This window comes from Pan troglodytes, chromosome 4 (assembly GCF_028858775.2).
Source record: "Pan troglodytes isolate AG18354 chromosome 4, NHGRI_mPanTro3-v2.0_pri, whole genome shotgun sequence".
Lineage (NCBI taxonomy): Eukaryota > Metazoa > Chordata > Mammalia > Primates > Hominidae > Pan > Pan troglodytes.
In genome coordinates this window covers 77,401,736-77,424,280 of record NC_072402.2, presented here as the reverse complement: position 1 = coordinate 77,424,280, position 22,545 = coordinate 77,401,736, and the positions used below count along the sequence as shown (strand labels likewise).

The 22,545-nt window shown below is 38.6% G+C and overlaps 1 protein-coding gene across 2 annotated transcripts in view; it reads right to left on the bottom strand.

Moving 5' to 3' along the window:
- LOC129143978 (parathymosin-like) overlaps positions 1-22,545 on the bottom strand; it is a 376,200-nt gene that overhangs the window by 124,006 nt on the left and 229,649 nt on the right. The gene's annotated exons all lie outside the window — the stretch shown is intronic.

The following is a 22,545-nucleotide window of genomic DNA, read 5'->3' as shown; positions in this document are numbered from 1 at the left end:
AAAAATCTTAATTATAAACTAATGTAAAATAATTTTACTTTATTATTATCTTCCTTAGGCATGTCATCATTATTTTGTCATTTGATTAAAGTATACGGATTTTTAAACATAAATATTTTCATGCTACAAAATAATAAAAACAAAAGAACTGACTTGTTGCAGATAATCTTTTATCATGAAGTAATCTCTCATTTTATCATGAAAAAATCTCTTATTTCAGTATGTTCTATCATAAATATTGGACAAAATAAATAATTTGAACATGTAAGGAGGTACTTTTGTACCAATGACACAAAAGGATATTAGCAAAGAAGTCTTAACTGGGTTTATGCTTAAATAACTCATTCCTTTGAAAAACCTGTTGAATTGAGAAAAACAAGAATTTTGTGGCCTGTCTTCAAAAATATTCAAGATTCCAAATCAGTTCACCTTGTACCCTCTGGTGGGTTAAAAACTAGATAAACACATGCTAATTAATGTTTTCCTGTTGATTTAAAAAAATTTTTTTAGATCTGTCTAAAACTATCACTGGTGTAAAAACTAAAATTCTGAAATGTCCTCATTACTAAAAAAAATGAAAATCTTTAAAAATATTTACCAAGTTAAAGAAACTGACTATTAAAAGAACTCATTTTCTGTTTCTTAAACACAGTCTCTCTAGAAGAATTTTTGCCCACATACTAGTTAAGCCTTTCAATCTCCCATGGAGGAAAAATTCCAGGAAGAATGACCAATTTGTGTTGGAGCAAAGCTGACTGGCTATAAATCTTAGCTGGAGGCCGAGTGGTATAGCAGAAAAACATGGCTTTGTAGCTATTAGGTGCGATCTAATCCCCAGTTTCACCACCTAGTAGTTATGTAACCTTAGAGAAATTACTTATCCTCTCTAAACCTCAATTTTTCAACAGAACAAGCTGAACAGTAAAATTAATGTCTCAGATTTTTAATGGTTAAAGACAATACATCTAAATCGTTTAATACAGTGCGAAGCTATGTTATAGGCTGAACTGTATCCACGTCCCTACCCCCTCCCAATTCATATGATGAAGTTCTAACCCTTAGTGACTCAGAATGTGACTGGATTTAGAGATGGGGCCTTCAAAGAGGTCATTAAAGTAAAATGAGGTCATATTGTGTGGCCCTGATCCAATCAGGTGTCCTTATAAGAAGAGATTAGGACACAGACATGCATGCCCACGGAGAGGAGACCATGTGAAGACACAGTCAGGATAAGACCAGCTACAGACCACAGAGGGAGGCCTTGGAAGAAGTCAATCCTGCCGACACATTGATCCAGGACTTCTTGCCTCCAGAGCGGTGAGAAAACACATTTCTGCTGTTTAAGCCACCCAGTCTGTGATATTTTGTTATGGCAGCCCTGGCAAACCAATACAGGCTTGCAACAGACCTTGATAGATGAAGGTTATTATTGTTAGTTTTTCCATTGAGACACCCAGATATAAATGTGTAAGCTGGGTAAAAAGGGCTGGCTTATAGTTGATGGTGACTAACCATCCACTGAATAAATTGAAGAGCATAACAAAGGATAAATCCTTAAATATCCCCAGCCAGCATGCCACAGCGCTAGAAATTCCCAGCTCATTTATGTCAAAGCACTGATAGGTCCTTTTAAGATTCATATTAAGCCATTATCCTCCATTAAAGTCTTTAGAGAAATAATTTAGAAGATTATAGGTCATCTTAGAGACCAGGATCTTGAGAGCATAATATCCAGAGCAAATAAGGTCCAAAGGGCTAAGGGAGAAGGAGACCACTAGGATACAGGGCACTGTGGGTGAAGAAACTCCCCCAGAGAGTTGACAAAGATATAACAAAGAGATGTGCCTATGTGTGGCCCCTGAGTCCAAGGAAGGCAGGCACTCAGAAAGAATGAAGGTGCTGATAAACTGCCACTGAAGACAAGTTTTCTTAAATGATAGATTTGTTTCCGGCCTATAGATGAGATTTGTTTATCCCCAGGAGACACCATCTGTGTGTATGTATGTGTGTTTGTTCTCACACAAATTCACCCTGCAAAATCAGAATGGCCACATAGGATTCTGAATTCATATTCAGACATTGAAGGTCAAAGGATGTCTCAGCTTGGTTACAATTAAGACACTCATGAAGAGAAGAGGATGAGTTTATAGAAGGTTAAAAAGAGAACCAAAGAAGGGAATGAGGAAATAAATTGAAAATATGAAGAAGGCATAATAGGTACTACCCACAAGATACTAGAGACAAAGGAAATCTTAAAGTCAGAAAAAATCAGACTGAGAAAACTCAAAATATCTTTTAAAAACCTGTTATTACAATTATTTCTTTCCAATGTTTCAGCCAATTCCTTGTCAGTGCAAATCAGCTAAGTGAGGACTAATTAATGGCCTTCTCTTAATAACTCTTCATGAACTTTGATCATCCTTTGACTTAGAGGAGGCTAAAACTAAGTGAACTAAAGAAGAAAAATAAATTAAAGCAAGTGAATCAAATCCCACTAAAAGCAGACAACATTTACTTCACTGCAAGTCAACACTGATGCCAAACCAGTTAGTCAGATTGGTTGGGCTGTCAAGAAATACGCAAATCTGAAATTTCAAGTGGAAGAAAACTTCCAGACCTCAATTTCCTCACTGACAAAATTATAGAGTTGAACTAGATGACTCTAATTTTCATTCCAGCCATATTATTTTTGTGATTTTGTAATACAATAACTTTCTTTAAATTTTTCTGTTTATCAGATATTAGCAAAGGTTGCAATGCCTATTAAGGATAAAAGGAAATGACTTGAAGCTTATAATTCTAAAGGTTCTATTATCAAAAACATGAATGCTAAATCAGATAATTTTCCAAATATTAAGTTCAATGTTCTCCATTTGGCTTTTATTTTTCATATGACCAGCCCAAAATTTAAGTGTGAAGTCATTTCTTGGACAATGACTTCTTTTATGTTGAGTTTGCCAAAGCTGAATTTTATTTAAAATTCTCTTAGTTGCCCATTTTATGACAGTTCCAACATATTCACCAACAACACCTTCTTTATCTGGTAGAAACCGTGGAACCAAAATGCCATGAGACAAACGATCATGGTCCTTCTGATGGAAAAACTTTCCATTCCAGTAAAAATGTCTAAGGTAGTATTTTATTTTGATTATTATTATTATTTTTTAAATGATGGAGTTTTGAGGCTGGGCATGATGGCTCATGCCTGTAATTCTAGCACTTTGGGAGGCCGAGGTGCGTGGGTCACCTGAGGTCAGGAGTTTGAGACCAGCCTGACCAAAGTGGTGAAACACCTTCTCTACTAAAAATACAAAAATTAGCTGGGCGTAGTGGCAGGTGCCTGTAATCTTAGCTACTCAGGAAGCTGAAGCAGGAGAATTGTTTGAACGTTAGAGGCGGAGGTTGCGGTGAGCCGAGATCGTGCCACTGCACTCCAGCCTGGGCAACAGAGCAAGATTCCATTTTTTAAAAAAAGGAGTTTTTCTATGTTGCCCAGGCTGGTCTCAAACTCCTGGTCTCAAGTAATCCTCCTACCTCGGCCTCCCGAAGTATTGGGATTACAGGCGTAAGGCACTGCATCTGGCTAAGATGCTGTTTTATAAACTGGTAATAATAATAAAAAAACTCAGCAATAGCACATTCATGTTTGCAAAATACCAGTAACAAAATACATCTCAAACACTCCAATTGTATAGCTTGCTTTAAAAACTAAACAAAACAAAAACATGCTTTGGATCTTAGAGTTAGCAAAATAAAAACAAGAAAACACATGATTAACACCTATTAAAGTCAATGGAAGGTAAACTTTCAGTTCTCCTTGGGTTTTGTTGGAAATGAAGTTAGAAAAGTTGGTGATTTTTAATTATTGCTTAAGATGACTCCACAGCACCGAAGATGAAGAACCACTTTAATCAAACCTAGTTTGTAAGTTTCTTGAAAGCAATAGTCATTTTTGGTTCATCTCTGTATCTTCCATGACGTTTAACATAATACATAATAGGCATTTTATATACATTAAATTAAATACATGAATGAAGGGGCTACTTTTCTGAATTTGAACAGATCAGAAGCATTAGAAATTCATGTAACTTGAGCTGATTTGTGAAGGGTAATTTTCCTTGGGAGAAGAGTGGGTCTTGTCTTATACTGCCCAGGAATGGAAACATTAGTAGAAGAGAATGAATTAAAAATGAACTTGAAGAAAAGGAATAAATACAATTCAAATAGCATTAAAAGCTTAATTATTTGTATGCCAGATGCAGTGGCTCACGCCTGTAATCCCAGCACTGTGGGATCACTTGAGGTCAGGAGGTCATGACCAGCCTGGCCAACATGGTGAAACCCTGTCTCTACTAAAAAATACAAAAATTAGCTGGGTGTGGTGGCACGCACCTGTAATCCCAGCTACTCAGGAGGCTGAGGCAGGAGAATCGCTTGAGCCCGGGAGGTGGAGGTTGCAGAAGCCGAGATCGTGCCACTGCACTCCAGCCAGGGCAACAGAGCGAGACTGCTCCGTCACAAAAAAAAAAAAAAAAAAAAAAAAAAGCTTAGTAATTTGAGCTTTTTTTTTTTTCTTTTTTTGACATGAAATGTACTGTGAAGTATGAAACAGTTCAAGTAAACAACAAGAGTTAAATAATATATGGTTCGGACACATTTGCATATTAGATTAAATAATCATACATAATGTACCTATGAACAGCTAGTAAAGCGTCACTGAAAGAGGAATTACTTTTGTCTTTTTTATGAATGGGCTGCTCAGTCTTGGCTCATCATTTCATGCTTTTCAGCTTGAGAAAGTTAACAAGCAGCTTTCAGGGCTATAGTTTACTAGCCCAGTTTTAGGAAGGAAGTAAGCAAGGAAAGTCATAAGCCCTTTCAAAGACATTGCAGGCCGGTGTAGACGTAGTTTTGATTTGTTTACTGCTGCTGCAAACTTGGCATGACATATTAATTTGAATGGTGATACTGTTCTTTATTACCATCCTTCATGAGAGTAAAAACAGTCGACGAAAGAGATGGAAATTGTCTTCTGGGTCCCCTGGGGTTTCCAATCCATGTCATTGATTGGAAATCTACGTATTTTACCCCTTCAAAATGTTTAATTATCACAACATTCATATTCTGCATGCTGTACACTCTGCTTTCGTAACAATGCTCATGGATAATTGAAATCAACAATCTACTTTAAGAAAACCATGCCATCTAATACATCAAACTAGAAGAAGGATTCAATTGTTTGAATAAACCAAGTTTGACATTTAAATCAGGTACATTATGCACATTTTCCCCTCCCTGCTGAGGGGCACGTGCAGGAAGAACAGACAGATCTTGTTGCTCCCTGATAAGGTCAGAGAAGCTTAGCTAGATTGTAGTGATGCTTAAAGCTCATTGGTTTTGCCTACGGAGCACAAAGCTGTTACCATGACTACAAAACTGCTGTTGCTAAGGCATCCACAGGCTCATCTGATGTCAGGGCTTCCAGGTGGCCCAGCACAAAAGCTATTACTTTATGTTGTTGTCAAGAAGTCTTTGAATAGTAGTATATAGCTAAAAAAATTCCAGGTAAACAAGGTTTCCTATACTTTTTCATGTAGACAGAGGCTACTCTTCAAAGTGGAAGTAAATGATTGGAAATGAATCTATTTCTCCTAATTAGCCCATCAGAGAAATACTAAAGTTGGAGGGAGAAAAGTATGCACAGCCTGTATTAAATTACTGCTTTATTTGCTATTTCCTAAATGTAAATTTAAAGGTAATGGAAAATTTTTAAATAACCTCACAAACATTTGTAAAGCATTTAGATTGGCAAGTCGAAACAGCCAACTCACTGATAAGAATTGGCAGTGTTACAAAGCTGGAAAACACAGGGTCACAAAATGCACCAGAGGGGGCAATTCATCCACACTCTTGTCTCTGTAATAGACAGCATCAATTAATTATGTACCTATGCCAATGCTAAATATAGCCTTTTGGGTGTGACAGTCATATAATGATATTCCTGAGTACTATTTTCCTAGTGAGGAAAAGATAGAGAGAGAGAGAGAATAGAAGATAGATAGATAGATGACAGATAGACCTTCTTGGGATCTTAACTTTGAGGTCAGTTGAGCTGCTATGCTACATTATGCCTTTATCTACCACCTTCCCCTCCCATGAAGCTTGTGTAGCAAGCCCCCACCACGTCTGAGTGTAATGCTACTTCTGATAGTGTGCTTTAGTTGGTAGACAGGTAAGGCTAGGATGAGGTTAAAGAGGGAGAATAATAGCTAAAACATGAGTCTTTATTATTTGGCAGACACTGTGCTAGGCACCTAACACTTGTAACTTCATTTAGTACTTAAACCTTTACCATGAGGTAGGTAATCTTATTTTCTTATTACAGATAAGGCACCAGGGAAGTTAGTACAAGATCATATAGTAAGTGGTTGGTCTGAGATTGAAACCGATGCATATATGATACCAAGTCTGTTCATTGGTCTGCTTTAGTATGCTACCTCAGGAATGTTACCTAAACTGTGGATGAATATTTACCTCTATTAAATAGAGCTTGAAAAACGAGTGGTGGAAGGGTTCATGGCATCACAATGGAGCACCCAGAAGGGACTTTTAAAGATCTTCTAATCTAGTCCCTGATGCTGGAACCACCTATCACCTCTACATAAGTCCCACTTATAATATCAACCAGACAGAACTCCTCTACTAACCAGGAACTCATTATCTCCTCAGGCAAACATGTATGTTAGAAATGTATTCATTTTATTGAGCCTGTCTCCCAGCTGGTGCTGGGATCTGGTAGAAGGCCAGGTTTTGTCTATTTGGCTAAGATCTGGGCAAGGCTGAGCCTATTGTATTCAGTGTATTATATGTAGGCCTGGGTGTGGATGGGACAAGTAGAGAGGCTCTTGGAGTAACACTGCAAGAATGGTGAGAGGTCTAAGGTTTTACCCTTTACTTGTTTGCAAACAAGTGAGTTGGCCAATTTCTTCCAGGATGCTGGCAGAAAATGTGAGATTCCTGGTGCCGAGATAGGAGAGTTTATTACTCAATGCAATAGCAGTAGCCAGAGTATGAGCATTTGTGCTGGTTCTCTGAGCCCCAATTCCTGCAGGGCAATGTGAAAAGTGTCAGCTGACACCTGCGCATGCAGTGGCTTGTGTCATAAGGGAGAACCTACAAGCTTAGGGAATATAATATTTTATAATGGATAGTAAAGCTTGCCTGAACTTTGCCCCAGAAGGAGAAATAATGTCTGTCTTCCACAGTCATTATATATATGTTGCTATACAAATATCCTTGGAAAATAGTCCAGAATAGAGGCAGCTGGTATATCTGCTGGAAAGACGTGCAGAAAAAAGAGAAAGTCTTAGAAAATTATCTTCTAACAAATACCTCTTTTGCTGTAACATTCTCGCTATGATATGATCTAGGAACTTAAGTTTTTTTTTTGTTTTTTTCCTGGCCAGCCACACCACACTGTTACCTCATACTGAATCTCTACTGACCAGATCGCCTTGCTTTCTAGCATATCTGCTACAGCTACACCACATTGCCTCAAGCTTTACTTGTGTAATTAGACTTTTTTAAAAAATTAAAATTCAACCTTTATATTTCTTTCTATAACCTTCTTTTTCAGAAGAATAGAGGGAACAGCATCCCGGCCCAAGCTGAACTGTGGCAATAGCCTCCTAACCGGGTTCTCCACATCGTACCCTGCTTGCTTCTCTTTCTTTTTCTTTTCTTCTTCTTCTTCTTTTTTTTTTTAGACAGAGTCTTGCTCTGTTGCCCAGGCTGGAGTGCAGTGGCACAATCTTGGCTCACTGCAACCTCCGCCTCCCATGTTCAAGTGATTCTCCTGCCTCCTCAGCCTCCTGAGTAGCTGGGATTACAGGTGTGTGCCACCACACCCAGGTAATTTTTGTATTTTTAGTAGAGACTTAATTTCACCATGTTGGCCAGGTTGGTCTCAAACTCCTGACCTCAAGTGATCCGCCCACCTCAGCTTCCCACAGTGCTGGGATTACAGGCGTGAGTCACCATGCCCGGCCCCATAGTTGCCTCTCGTGATTTCGGTCCCTAACCTGCAGTGAGCATTATGTTTTAGCTATGCAGTACTTATCATGTCCTAATTTCTGACTTTCATTTTCTATAAAATAAAACTATTTTATAACTTCTCTTTTAAAAGCTAAAACCTGAATAACCGGGCTGACAGGGTCCAGTCTACTTTCCATCCTCACCTTGAAACACTCTTCTTCCCCTTTCTATTCCTGCCATAAAATTGTTTGAAGGGGCCTTTAAACATGCCATGCATCAGAGCCTTCGTACTTGGAGTTCTCACTGCCTGGAATGAGCTCTCCTCATTGCTCCCTTTAGCTTAACTAATTTCTATTCTAACTCGCAGGTTTTAGCTTCTAAGTTATTTCTTCATGGAAATCTTTCCTGACACCCATACTAGATTGTTTGCTTATGTTATATTTCTAGAATGTGCTGTCCTTTGTAGAACTCACCACCCTTGTAACTAATGTCAGTCTTCACCTTTAAATTCCAAAGGGCAAGTCTGTTCTGGCTCCATCACCCAACAAAATGCCCATAACAGTGTTCAACGAACATGTGCTAACTGACTTCCCAAATAAGCTTCACATTTTCCAGCTTGCCTCAACTACATGTTCATGGGATGAAATAATGGGAAACGAGTGAGGGGTATACTGTCTAGAATCTTCCAAGCAATACTGAGGCATTGGCCAGGTGCAGTGGCTCATGCCTTTAATCCCAGCACTTTGAGGGGCCAAGGCAGGAGGATTGCTCGAAACCAGGTTTGAGACCAGCCTGGGCAACATGGTGAGACCCCATTGCTACAAAAAATACAAAAATTAGTCAGGTGTGATGGTGCACACCTACTGTCCCAGCTACTCGGGAGGCTGAGGCAGGAGGATCACTTGAGCTCAGGAGGTTGAGGCTGCAGTGAGCTGTGATCATGCCACTGCATTCCAGCACGGGCAATGGAGTGAGACCCCCATGCCAAAAAAAAAAAAGAAAAAAAAGAATGAGGCATTTATACACTGTTCAGTAGACAAGGGGGAGACAGTGCAGGGTTCTGAGCTGTGGTGTGAACGGGTCAACCTGGAGTGTATTCTCATGGCTTCCTCTTTGGAACCAAAGATAGCCCAGCCAGGCACACTGGGTTTGTTTGTCTTTCTCCATTACAACTTCAGCTCTCCAGAGTCACAGCTATAAGTGCTTAGAAATACAGACTTGGTCACATAATCATTTGGGATTTAGAATTTCTCCAAATTCAATTCATAAACTGAAAAACATTCAAATTCATGAATCCTTTAGAGAGCTGTGGAAGTAATGATGCCTAGAAGAACTAAAATTCCATGGAGGAAACACCATTCAATTTTTGTCTGAGGATCAGCAGATTTTATTTTTACTGTGAATATTTGCTATTTCTGGGCATGAGATAGAGGTTGAATATTGGGGCTTGGTCTAAACCTTCTGTAAAGCAGAGTGAAGTCACCTGCAGGCTCACAAAGCAGTGACCTTTGTGGGAGGATGCCTGAACTAAAGCACCTGCAGGTGATTTGCCAAGGGGTCAAAGGCCACCAGATTATCAACAGAAGCCCTGGAGGAGTCTTAGTAGAGTGATGAACTATAGGAAGAAAGACTGAGTTTCACCAAAACTGTAACACTACCCTGAATTAGCTCAGTCTGATTGGATTATGTGGATCATACAGCTACCCTATCTGCCTATTAGAGGAAATGTTAAATACTATCTAGGGAAGATAATATCATCTGGAAGCTCTATAATTCATTTGTACTCAATATTTAAAATAAAATAAAAATTACTTGACACAAGATGAGAAATGACCATTTGGTTAGTAACCAGATTCAGAACTTGAAGTTAGCAGCCTAGAACTTTAAAATAATTATGATTAATATGTTCAAAAAAACAAGAAAAGACAGAAGAGATATATGAAATCATAAAAAATTTAACAGAATTGAAATCTATAAAAAAGTATCAAATGCACATTCTATAATTTAAAAATACAACATTTAAAGTTAAAAATTTAGTGGATGAATTTAATAATAGATTGGAAGACTGGATTAGTAAACTGGATAATAGATTAATAGAAAATGCCCAGTGAAGTACACGGAGGGAGAAAATAAGTAGACGATAAATGGACATACGTGTAAGAATCATGTGAGGTATACACAAAATTCTAATATTTTTATAACTGATTCACAAAAGAAAAAAGACATAGGCTGAAGCAGAAGCAATTTCTGAACATGTAAGAGTAAAGAATTCTTTATAATCAATGAAAGAACTCAGATCACAGACTTAAGAAGCTTAGAGAACCCCATGTAGGAAAAATGCTAAGAAAATCATACATAGGCACATCATAGCCAAACTGGCTGAAAATCAGACCCAGAGAAAATCTTAAAAGTGACAGAGAAGAAGGACACTTAACATTGAAAGAAACCACAATAATACTGGCATCCCCTGAGAAGTGATAATAAGCCAGACATATTTAAAGTGAATATGACTTATTTAAAATACATATTTAAAGCACTGAAAGAAAAGAACCACTAACCTTGATTTCTATGCACAGTGACTTCTGAGTTATTTTTTCATCAATAGGCTGACTAAACAAAAACAATAAAAGGAGTTGTCTACGCAGAAGGAAAATTAGGCTAGATAAAAACAAAAATGTCAGTGGGAAGAAAGAACGTGGGAGAGAGAAAATATATGGGTAAATATAAATGAAATTGACCATACAAAGCAGTATCATAATATTTCTGGTGATTAAAATATACACTGCATTCAACTGCATGACAACAATAACACAGACGGCAGGGAGGTGGAAAGTAGATTTAAAGTATTCTAAGGCTGTAGCCTAATGAAGGAAGTGGTAAAAAAAAAAATTTGCTTTATTAGCAAGGAAGCATGATTTCAATTCTGCAATTGTATTTCCTAAATAAAGCCCAATGAACATGGTTGACTTTATATCCAATGTTAGTGTCCTTTTATATTACAAATTCCATTACCATATTGCCACATTCTTGCAAGCATCCTTCCACTTCCATGTTCTCCATAAGTTTTTCTTGGCCAGAATTAAGGCCAGAGTAGACCCAAGTCTTATTATTTCCTCTACTTTCTAGGCAATTAACCTTCAGCAAATCAAGAATGTAGAGGATCCACTGCCTGTTATTTTATTTTTTTGAGACGGAGTCTCGCTCTGTCACCCAGGTTGGAGTGCAGTAGTGTGATCTTGGCTCACTGCAACCTCCGCCTCCCAGGTTCAAATGATTCTCCTGCCTCAGCCTCCCGAGTAGCTGGGATTACAGGCATGTGTCACCATGCCCAGCTAATTTTTGTATTTTTAGTAGAGAGGAGTTTTCACCATGTTGGCCAGGCCTGTCTCAAACTCCTGACATCAGGTGATCCGCCTGCATCAGCCTCCCAAAGTGCCGGGATTACAGGTGTGAGTCACTGCGCCTGGCCTAGGATCCACTGCCTTTTAGAAGAGCAAGGCCACCAGCTGATGTCTAGATGTTCACCTCATCATCCTTTTAATATGTTGCCTCTGTAATGTGCACCATTAAAAACTTTTATCTGGCTGGCTGGCTTGTAGGAATATCCCCTCAATTATTTTACTCATTTACTTCTTTTCTTTTATCCTCAACTCAGTGTGCCTCCTCTCTACCTTGCTGATCTAAGTAGCAATAATATTTTACTTCTATTCCTTTTCCTTTTCATTTCAACCTGTTTCTTTTGAATAAGAATATCATTTCAGGGACATGTTCTCATTCCTTTTCACCAGGTCTGTTAGATAGTGATGATCCTCTGTTTATGTTTATTTGTGGAAATTGATATTTTATTTGTGGACTAGTCATTATCTTGTCCTACTCATCTTTTCCTTTGTTTCATTTCCTAGGAATTTCTAACTATTTCCTTCTCTCTCAATAGTGATGTAGATACAACCCAGACCTGAGCCAGATTCCCTTGCTTCAAAATCCCAGCTCCAATAACTGCAGGACGACCATGGTTGTTTTTCTTAACTTCTCTGACTTCATTTCCTTATCTCTAAAACGACAATGAAAATAATAGTATCTACCATTATTTGAGATTTGGAGGGTTTTGCTTAAGTTAATGTAAATAGAACTCTTAATCACTTGTGCCAAACTGCTTGTTCCATAAATGCTGGCTTTTGTTCTTCCTCCTTCTTTGCTTTTTCTTCTCTTTGATGCCCTGCTTTATGGTTTTATGCAATTTTAAAAATTTTTCCTTTACATTTCAGTTTAGAAATCTTTCCAGTCTGGCTAATCTTGACACAAATTTTATTCCTGTATTGATCCAAAATTTTCTGCCTCTGTGCATGCCTTCCACGTGTTGCTCTACTTCTGCCCTGAAAGGCTTCAGAAAACAGAGTTGCCTTTTCCACATAGAAGCTCTTCCAAAAAACACCTGTTTTATCTCCCGTAGGGGGTGTCATCTGTAAACTAACTGCTATCATTTCATCTCTCCATTCTTCAAGAAACATTTCTACCCCTGGATTGTCACTTTCTTGTCTGGCAGGGAAGGTGAAGTGTATCTGCAATGCTGATCATCTTGGGACAATGCACATTGCACAAATGCACATACAGCTGATCCTTTGAACACGTGGATTTGAACACATGGATTTCCTGTTGCTTCTGCCACCCCTCAGAAAGCAAGACCAACCTCTCCTCTTCCTACTCTTCCTCAGGCTACTCAATGTAAAGTTGATGAGGATAAAAACCTTTATGATGATTCACTTCCACTTAAAAAATAGTAAATATGTTCTCCCCCTTATGATTTTGTTAATAACATTTTCTTTTCTCTAGCTTACTTTATTGTAAAAATACAGCATATAATACATACAATATAGACAGTGTGGTGATTCCTCAAAGACCTAAAGACAGAAATATATTCAACCTAGCAATCCTATTACTGGGTATATATCCAAAGGAATATAAATTAGTCTATTATAAAGACATGCACACATATGTTCATTGCAACGCTATTCACACTAGCAAAGACATGGAATCAATCTAAATGCCCATCAATGGTAGACTGGATAAAGAAAATGTGGTACATTGACACCATGGAATACTATCCCACCATACAAAAGAACAAGATCGTGTCCTTTGCAGGAACATGGATGAAGCTGGAAGCCATTATCCTTAGCAAACTAACACAAGAACAGAAAACCAAATACTGCATGTTTTCACTTATAAGTGGGAGCTAAATGATGAGAACACGTGGACATATAGAGGGGAACGACACACACTGGGGCCTGTTAGAGGGTGGATGTTGGGAGGAGGGAGAGGATCAGGAAAAATAACCAATGGGTACTAGGCTTAATACTTGGGTGATGAAATAATCTGTACAACAAACTCCCATGACACATTTACCTATGTAACAAACCTGCACGTGTACCCCTGAACTTAAAATAAAAGTTAAAAAAAACACCAAAATATATGTTAACTGACTACATTATCAGTAAGGCTTTCAGTCAACAGTAAGCTATTAGTAGTTACATTTGGGGGGAGTCAGAAATTATACATGGATCTTCAATTGCATGGGGGTCAGTATCTCTAAATCTCTAACGCTTGCATTGTTCAAAGACCTCCAATATCCTGTGTTCCTGATTTTAAAAATTGCAACCTACTTAGATCAAGTTATCGGCCTTGACATACATAAGTAGCCTAAGAAAAAGACCTAAAAATTAAACTGAGGAGGGCAACAGGAGAGTGCAAAGCTGGAGAGGAAGGTGTAGGGTGGCCTATACCATGGGGAAACAAAGTGAGGCTAGGCATGAAAACCAATTTACCTTCCCATACCAGCCCAGAGCTTGCCTCAGTACACACAGCGACACTGGGAAAAAAAATGCAATTTATTTATTTATTTAGTGAACACTTCAAAAATGATGACTTAAATATTTGGGATTTGGTTGGCAAATTGAAAACACTCTAACAAAACATATTTAGTGAACACTTCAAAAATGATGATTTAAACATTTGGGGTTTGGTTGGCAAATTGAAAACACTCTAACAAAACACTTTTACCCTTCAATGTCTAATCTCTCTGAAGGGTTTTGATACCTTCTTATTTCTCTCACCGACAGTTTCTTAGAAACCCTTTTGATGTCAAGAAGATCTTCCTATGTGACTCTTGAGAGTACTCGTTGTTTTTTCCTAAGAATCAGGAATTTACTCACTTTCTTTGAAGTAAGCAAACAAAAAATGTTAAAAGTTACTTGTTTTCAGTTCACAACTTCAACCCCCAAGTAAAGCAGACAACTCTAGCAGTCTTTATCTTCTACTCTACACTACCAGCCCATTTAGCAAATGCCTGGCTGTTTCCATCAGACCCTTGGCTGGTAAGATATCATTTTAGTTCTAATCAGAGCTGGTGTACTGCAAGGCTGGCTGAGTTTTTTTCTCTTGGAAGAATTCAGGAGTTATTCAACTGATTTTCCTACCTCAACTCATCAACTTTCAAAATGAAATACATTATAAATGGTCACCACATAAACCAATAGTAAAACGCTTGGGACAAAAAGTATTTTGGATTTTGGATTTTTTTTCTTTTAGATTGTGGAATATCTGCATACACATAATGAAAAAACTCAGGGACGGGATCCAAGTCTAAACCCAAAATTCATTTATGTTTCATAATACACATATACACATAGCCTGAAGGTAATTTTATATAATACTTCTAATAATTTTTTGCATAAAACCAAATTTTGACTACATTTCAACTGCGACCCATTGCATGAGGTCAGGTGTGTAATTTTCCACTTGTGGCATCATATTTGTGCTCAAAAAGTTTCAGGTTTTTTAGCATTTCAGAGTTTTGATTTTCAGATTAGGGATACTCAGCTTGTATCATTGTATATGTAAAGAAGGAACCAATATTCTTTAATATTCAATATCCATCTGTGGTGGGTGATACATGGAAAAGCATATTCATATCCTTTATATATAATGTTGTTTGACCATGCAGCTTGTTGGGGACAGGGTACATAGTAGCCATCAGATGCTCAGAGGGGTCTTTGAAACTTTATTAGACATGATAAGCCAGTAATGCTGCAGTATTCAATGACTTATGATATGGTTTGGCTGTGTCCCCACCCAAATCTCATTTTCAATTATAACTCCCACAATTCCCATGTGTCATGGGAGGGACCCAGTGGGAGGTAATTGAATCATGGGGGCGGGTTTTTCTCGTGCATTCTCGCGATAGTGAATAAGCTTCATGAAATCTGATGGTTTTAAAAACAGGAGCTTCCCTCTTCTCTTTGCCTGCTGCCATCCATGTTAGTAAGATATGACTTGCTCCTCCTTGGCTTCCACCATGATTGTGAGGCCTCACCAGCCATTTGGAACTGTGAGTCCATTAAACCTCTTTCTTTTGTAAATTAGCCAGTCTTGGGTATGTCTTTATCCGCAGCATGAAAATGGACTAATGCAACTTAGCATACCAAATTTTAATTTCTTGTTTATGAGTATTTATGCAATGTACTTTTATTGAGGGGAAGAAGCAGAGAGAAGAGCTCTATTTCTCACACAGTCTCTCAGGATCCAGGCTCACAGAAGCTGCCTCATCTTACAGCCTCACCCTCTGGATCATAGCCTTCTTTGTTACTATGGCGGAGGATAAAATAGCATGGATATCACTCATCTCTTCTACTATGCTTCTTCCCAGAAGGGATACATGCCTTTCCCACTTACTTCAGTTCATTGGCAACAACAGGTCACATGGCCCAACCTAACCATAATAGGTCTGGGAAATGTAATTTTTCGTGTGTCTAGAAAGATAAGAAATCCAGATCTTGATTTTGCTAGAGAAACATCTACCATAGACCTTAAATAAATTTGAGTTATACTAGGATGTTTATCAAAAATCAATGTCATGATTGGTAGCTTGGACTCTGAAGGATAGACACAATATTACCTGTATATGATTGATAAATAAATATGTAAAGGATCTGTAATTTAGTTTCGGAGGTCTCAGGATTTTGTTTCTTAATAACATTTGAACTTATGAACTGAGAAAAGAGAGGACAGAACACAGAAGTGCAGGATAAGAAGTACTAACAATGATGTCTTTGGTCACGTAATTCCACTTAGGAAGACATAAATCCTTTCAATGATGTACAGCATTTTAGTAGAAAAACAACATATTTTTGGACATAAAAGCATAAAATGATTTGAGTCACAGCAGAAATAGAATGTTGACATGCGGAAGTGCTTTAAAATTTCACTTATATCATTAGGAATTAAAGCAGAGTAGAGTGCACTGGGAGAGTGGATTTTTAGGTCTGTGCAGCAGGGCATTTAGTCTTGTCTTGCTGAAGTTCATTGTCCCACAGCTACTGGCATTATCTCATCATGTTCTTCTACTGCAAAACGTTTTAGGTCCTCATCAAGTGCAGAATGAAGTGCAATCTCCCTAGCACACACTCGAGAGTCTTCAGTCATCTTACTCCTGCGCACTTCTTCAATTTAAACCTCTACCATGACTTTTCCCTTACTCCATTCTCTTGGAACCCAAAACATCTTCACCCAGACTATGCTCTGTTGGCTTTGGGTATTTTATGAGTATTTAGTAACCACTATGCAGGAGAAGAATTAGCAAAAGCAATTACTAGAATATTTTAATTACAATCCTATCAAAGACAAACTTTGGTTTAACTGCAATATGTTTTCTTATTTGAAGTGCAAACAGACAAAGAGAGAAAATTCATGCTTGAATTTTCACAGATACATTTGGATTTCACATTCTGTTTTTTAAAAGCAGAAATGTGGACTGGTTGATAGCAATAATTAGAGCACTGGGCTTTTATAAGATTTTTGTTTTCAGTTTTGAATGTTATACATGCTAACAATAAGTGAAATTCAAAAGTATATTAGTAATAATATATAATATTATATGTGGTAATATTATACTAATAAGTTGATTAGTAATAATTTAATAATCCTCTCTCAATTCTCAACTAACTTCATTTCTATTCCTTTGGGAATCAGTATAAACAATCTGTCATCACGTTATTCTTTATCTTTTTCCACATTCACATTACCAAAATATGTAATGTATCCATAAGGTTTTTTTTTTTTTTTTTTTTTGTCAGAGTCTTGCTCTGTCACCCTCCTGGGTTCAAGTGATTCACCTGCCTCAGCCTCCTAAGTAGCTGGCATTACAGGTGCCCACCACTACACCCGGCTAATTTTCATATTTTTAGTAGAGATGGGGTTTCACCATGTTGGCCAGGCTGGTCTCGAATGTCCGACCTCAGGTGATCGGCCCACCTCAGCCTCTCAAAGTGCTGGGATTACAGGTGTGAGCCACTGCACCAAGCCAATAAGGGCTTAAAAAAAAAAAAAAAAAAAGAAAGAGAAAACCTAACCCAAACTCATTTGGGATGAAAGAGCACATGTAGCTCCAGGTTTGACTTGAATGATGTGTTCAGGATTCAGCTTCATTCCATCTCTCAGTATGGCTCTACTGTCCTTTGTGGGTGAGCTTCATGGTGGTGGCTCAGTGGCTCTACCAGTGGAGGCCACATACCCTTTTACTTATGTCTAAGTCCTGTAGGGAAGAGACTGCCTCTGCTTTGTTGCCCCAGCGCTCCTAGCATTGTCAGCAAAAAAGAGTTTTATTAGATTTTATGTAGTTGGATTGCACTGACTGTGCTCTTGAGCTCAGCATGTTGCCACCTGGGTCATGTGCTCCACACTGTCTTGAGGATGGAAGCCCACATGGAGCACGTGGACTAAGATGGGAGTGACAGGTCCTTAATGAAATTTAGGGGTTACTATTCACAGTCTAATAAACGGATGGTGGGCATAGAGTTATACAGGTCATCGTTTGCCCATTGCTCTCCTCCAAGTCAGAAATTACAGCTCATTGCTTTTAGCAGTTTAATAATGTCTTATGATCTAGAATTATGACAACTTTTTAACCTACCAACGGACATTGAGAAATTTCCTGATTTATTTTCTATACCACAATGTTGCAACAAACATTCTTACATACTGTTGCTTTTACTTTTATATGTTGTGTTCTTCATTAATGTCTCTCTTGTATATCCTTTTCATATCTATTATGCTCTTTATTTTAATTTGCTAAAAATTCTTAGTTTTTTTCAGAAAGGTTGGAATAATTCACACAAAATTTGAGAGTGCTCATCTCCTTACATATGCATAGGACTAGATGTTTTAGTTCTTTTTATTTTTTAGGTGAAAATGCCATCTTGTTTTTATTTTTTTCTATATTTTCCTTACAAGTAATGAGATTATCTTTTCAAATATTTATTTAAATAGGTTCATATCTTTATGTAACTTTCTACTAGAGTATGTATATGTGTGTGTGTTTAGTAAATTTTCAAACAATGTTTTTTCTATAGAAAAATTAAATACCTGACTGATTTATGTGTTTATTTATGTGCATTTTTCATGTTTTTCCTTTGATTTTAGCATATTCTTTCTTCCTTGGGGAAAAATTAAACTCCATATGGTCAAATATATCAATCTTCACCATATTTCTTGAGCTTTCTGTTTTGCTAAAAAAAAAGTTCTCCTTACTACAGGGTTATGCAAATCTTACCCTTGATTTTGCCAGATAATTATTATTATTTATATTTATATATTTAATCCATTTGGAATTTCTAAAAATATGATGTGATATAGAGGAGGGAATTTAAAGTTTTTATCAATTGGATAGAGCCAATTTACTACAGGCATTTATTTAAATTATCCTTTTAATAAATAATTCAAATTTTAATTAATTAATAAACATTTATTTAAAATATTATTTTCCTACCCTATTGGCATTTTCTTTTTCACATTATTAAGTTTCCATACATATATACTTACATATGTTTCTGGAATATTTCAGCTATTCTACTCTTCTGTCTTTCTGTCCTTATACCAATGCCATACCATTTTGTGGTAAGTTTAATATCTGTAAGGCAGTTCCTTCTAACTCTTCTTTTTAAAAAATCTCTTGGGGTGAGGGAAAGATGGCTGACTAGACATAGCCAGGTGGAACAGCTCCCACCGGGGGACCAAGAGGACTGGGGTGCTCCCAACAGATTTTCAGAGGGAAGGCACCAAGAGTGGATGAAGGGAAGTCACAGAAGCTGGGCTGAAGGGGAGGAATCCTAGGAACCCTGCATGAGGTTACCATGCACAAGACTCGTTTCTGGCCCCCAGTGACTCCAGGAGAATGGATGAGTTGAGCTGACAAAGAGCAACCTGCTCACCTCACAGGCCTCTGGAATCCCGGCAGGAGGAGACCCCTCAGTCACCACAGACACTCAGGTTGGCAAAGAGAGAGATGCTTAGAGAAGTGGTGAGGCAGCAAACCAGCTGATGTTGAGCCCAGAGCATTTGGTGCGGGAGCATCTGTAGTGGAGCATGGCCAGGGACATCCATTCCCCAGGCTCCACTTGCTCCCATAGGAGGCTTTAGTCCTAGGGAAACTGTGGGTACTGAAGTCTGCAGGGTGTCTTGCCCATCAGATGGGGCCAGTTTGACCTGAGCACCCCTTGGTCTTCTGGAGTCTCCCGGGGTCCCAACCTGGCCACATCTTCTTGCAGGGCAGCCTTGGGTCCCATGGAGGCCCACACCATGGCTTCTGAGCTGGTGGACCATGCCAGACTGGCGAAGAGCTCTAGTGGGTTGGCCCCTATGGCCATGTGCCAGCCCACATACTCCCTCCCCATACTGCAGCTTCACTTGGGTCCATGGAAACTCCCCACATCACTTTGCTGGTGTGTGTGGGCACAGGCAGGTTTTTCTTTCCTTGCCTTACTATTCTGCCCCCATTCCCCAGGCAACCGCCATTGCAGATGAAGTCTTGGTGGTCACAGAGCCAGCCAGCCCTGCCCCTACCAAGGTCCTGCCCTTGTGCTAGCACTGTGCAGAGAACAGATCTTCCCTCACCCTAAGCGACCACTTCTGCTTGTAGGGCACAGAGAAGGCACTCAGACCTACACCTGCCAGCACCCCACCACTGAGCCAACACCACTGCCAATATGACTAGGCACACAGTTGCCAAAAGGGCCCCTCACCACTCCCCCGAGCTGCGTTGCTTTCTCCACTGTGGTGTAGGCCTGCAGGGAGGCAGGCACTCTGGCACCTGGTAGCACTCTGCTGCAGCTGCTGCTACCACTGCTCCTGGCACATGTGAATGAGGATGAATCCTGCTGTCACCACAGTATGAAACGCTTTCGCTGACACCACCCATCAAAGTGTAGTGACTAGCAGTCTGGGAGCCTCCCCTTTGCAGTGGATCCCTAACCTCGAGGAGCCAGAGAACAAAGTAAGGGCCCCATACAAGTCCCTCAGAGTGAGAGCACACAGTCCAGGAGTTGGGAGCTGAGTGTTGGCCCTCTAAAGTCTTCTGGAAACGAGGCCAGTTGGCTCAATCCACCTTACACCACAACCAAAACCTCAAGGCCATCAAATAGGATAAAAGAAAAAAAAAATTCAAAAGTCAGCAATCTCAAAGAATAAAGGAGGATAAGCCCACAAATATGAGAAAGAATCAGCACAAGAACACTGGCAACTCAAAAAGCCAAAGTGCCTTCTTTCCTCCAAATGACTGCACCAGCTCTCCAGCAAGGGTCCTAAACCAGGCTGAGATGGCTGAAATGACAGAAATAGAATTCAGAATCTGGATAGGAACAAAGATCATTGAGCTACGGGAGTACACTGAAACTCAATCCAAGAAAGGTAAAAATCATGATAAAACAATGCAGGAGCTGACAGACAAAATAGCCAGTATAGAAGAGAACATAACCAACCTGACAGAGCTGAAAAACACACTACAGAAATTTCATAATGCAATCACAAATATTAATAGCAAAATAGATGAAGCAGAGGAAGCAGAGGAAAGACTCTCAGCTTGAAGACTGGCTTTCTGAAATAAGACAGATAAAAGTAGAGGAAAAAATGAAAAAGAACAAACAAAACCTCTGAGAAATATGAGATTATGTGAGGAGACTGAGTCCCTGAAAGGGATGGGGAAAATGGAACAAACTTTGAAAACATATTTTAGGATATCATCCATGAGAACTTCCCCAGCCTAGCTAGAGCGGCCAACATTCAAATTCAGAAAATGCAGAGAATCCCAGTAAGATACTTCACAAGATTATCCACAAGACACATAATCATCAGATTCTCCAAGGTCAAAATGAAAGAAAAAATGTTAGAGGCAGCTAGAGAGAAAAGTCAGGTCACCTACAAAAGGGAGCCCATCAGACTAACAGTGAACCTCTCGGCAGAAGCCCTACAAGTGAGAAGAGTTTGGGGGGTCAATATTCAAGATTCTTAAAGAAAAGAAATTCCAACCCAGAATTTTATATCTGGTCAAACTAAGCTTCATAAGTGAAGGAGAAATAAGATCCTTTTCAGAAAACTAAATGCTGAGGGAATTAATTACCACCAGACCTGCCTTACAAGAGCTCCTGAAGGAATCACTAAATGTGGAAAGGAAAGATCGTTACCAGACGCTACAAAGATACACTGAAGTACACAGACCAGGGACACTATAAAACAACTATATAAACAATTCTGCATAATAACCAGCTAGCATCATGATGACAGGGTCAAATCTGCACATATCAATACTAACCTTGAATGTAAATGGGATAAATGCCCCAATTAAAAGACACAGTGGCAAGCTGGAGAAAGAACCAAGACCCATTGGTATGATGATGTCTTCAAGAGACCCATTTCACATAAGCTCAAAATAAAGGGATGGAAAAAAATCTACCAAGCAAATGGAAAACAAGAAAAGCAGAGATTGCAATCCTAATTTCAAACAAAACGTATTTTAAACCAACAAAGATCATAAAAGACAAAGAAGAGCATTACATAATGGTAAAGAGTTCAATTCAACAAGATCTAACTATCCCAAATATATATGCACCAACATAGGAATACCTAGATTCACAAAGCAAATTCTTAGAGAACTTTGAAGGGACTTAGATTCCCACACATAATAGTGGGAGACTTTAACACCCCACTGACAATATTAGACAGATCATTGAGACAGAAAATTAACAAAGATATTCAGGACCTGAACTCGGCACTGGATCAAGTGAGTCTGATAGATATCTACAAAACTCTCCACCCCAAAATAACAGAATACACATTCTTCTCATTGTCATGTGACACATACTCTAATATTGATCAAATAATCAGACATAAAACACTCTTCAAACAAGCAAAATAATTCAAATCATAACAAACACTCTCTCGTACCACAGCACAAACAAATTAGAAATCAAGACTAAGAAATTAGCTCAAAACTATACAATTACCTTGAAACTGAATAATTGCTCCTGAAAGACTTTGGGGTAAATAATGAAATTAAGGCAGAAATCAAGAAGTTCTTCAAAACTAATGAGAACGATGATACAATGTACCAGAATCTCTGGGACACAGCTAAGGCAGTTTTAAGAGAGAAATTTATAGCACTAAATGGCCACATCAAGAAGTTAGAAAGAT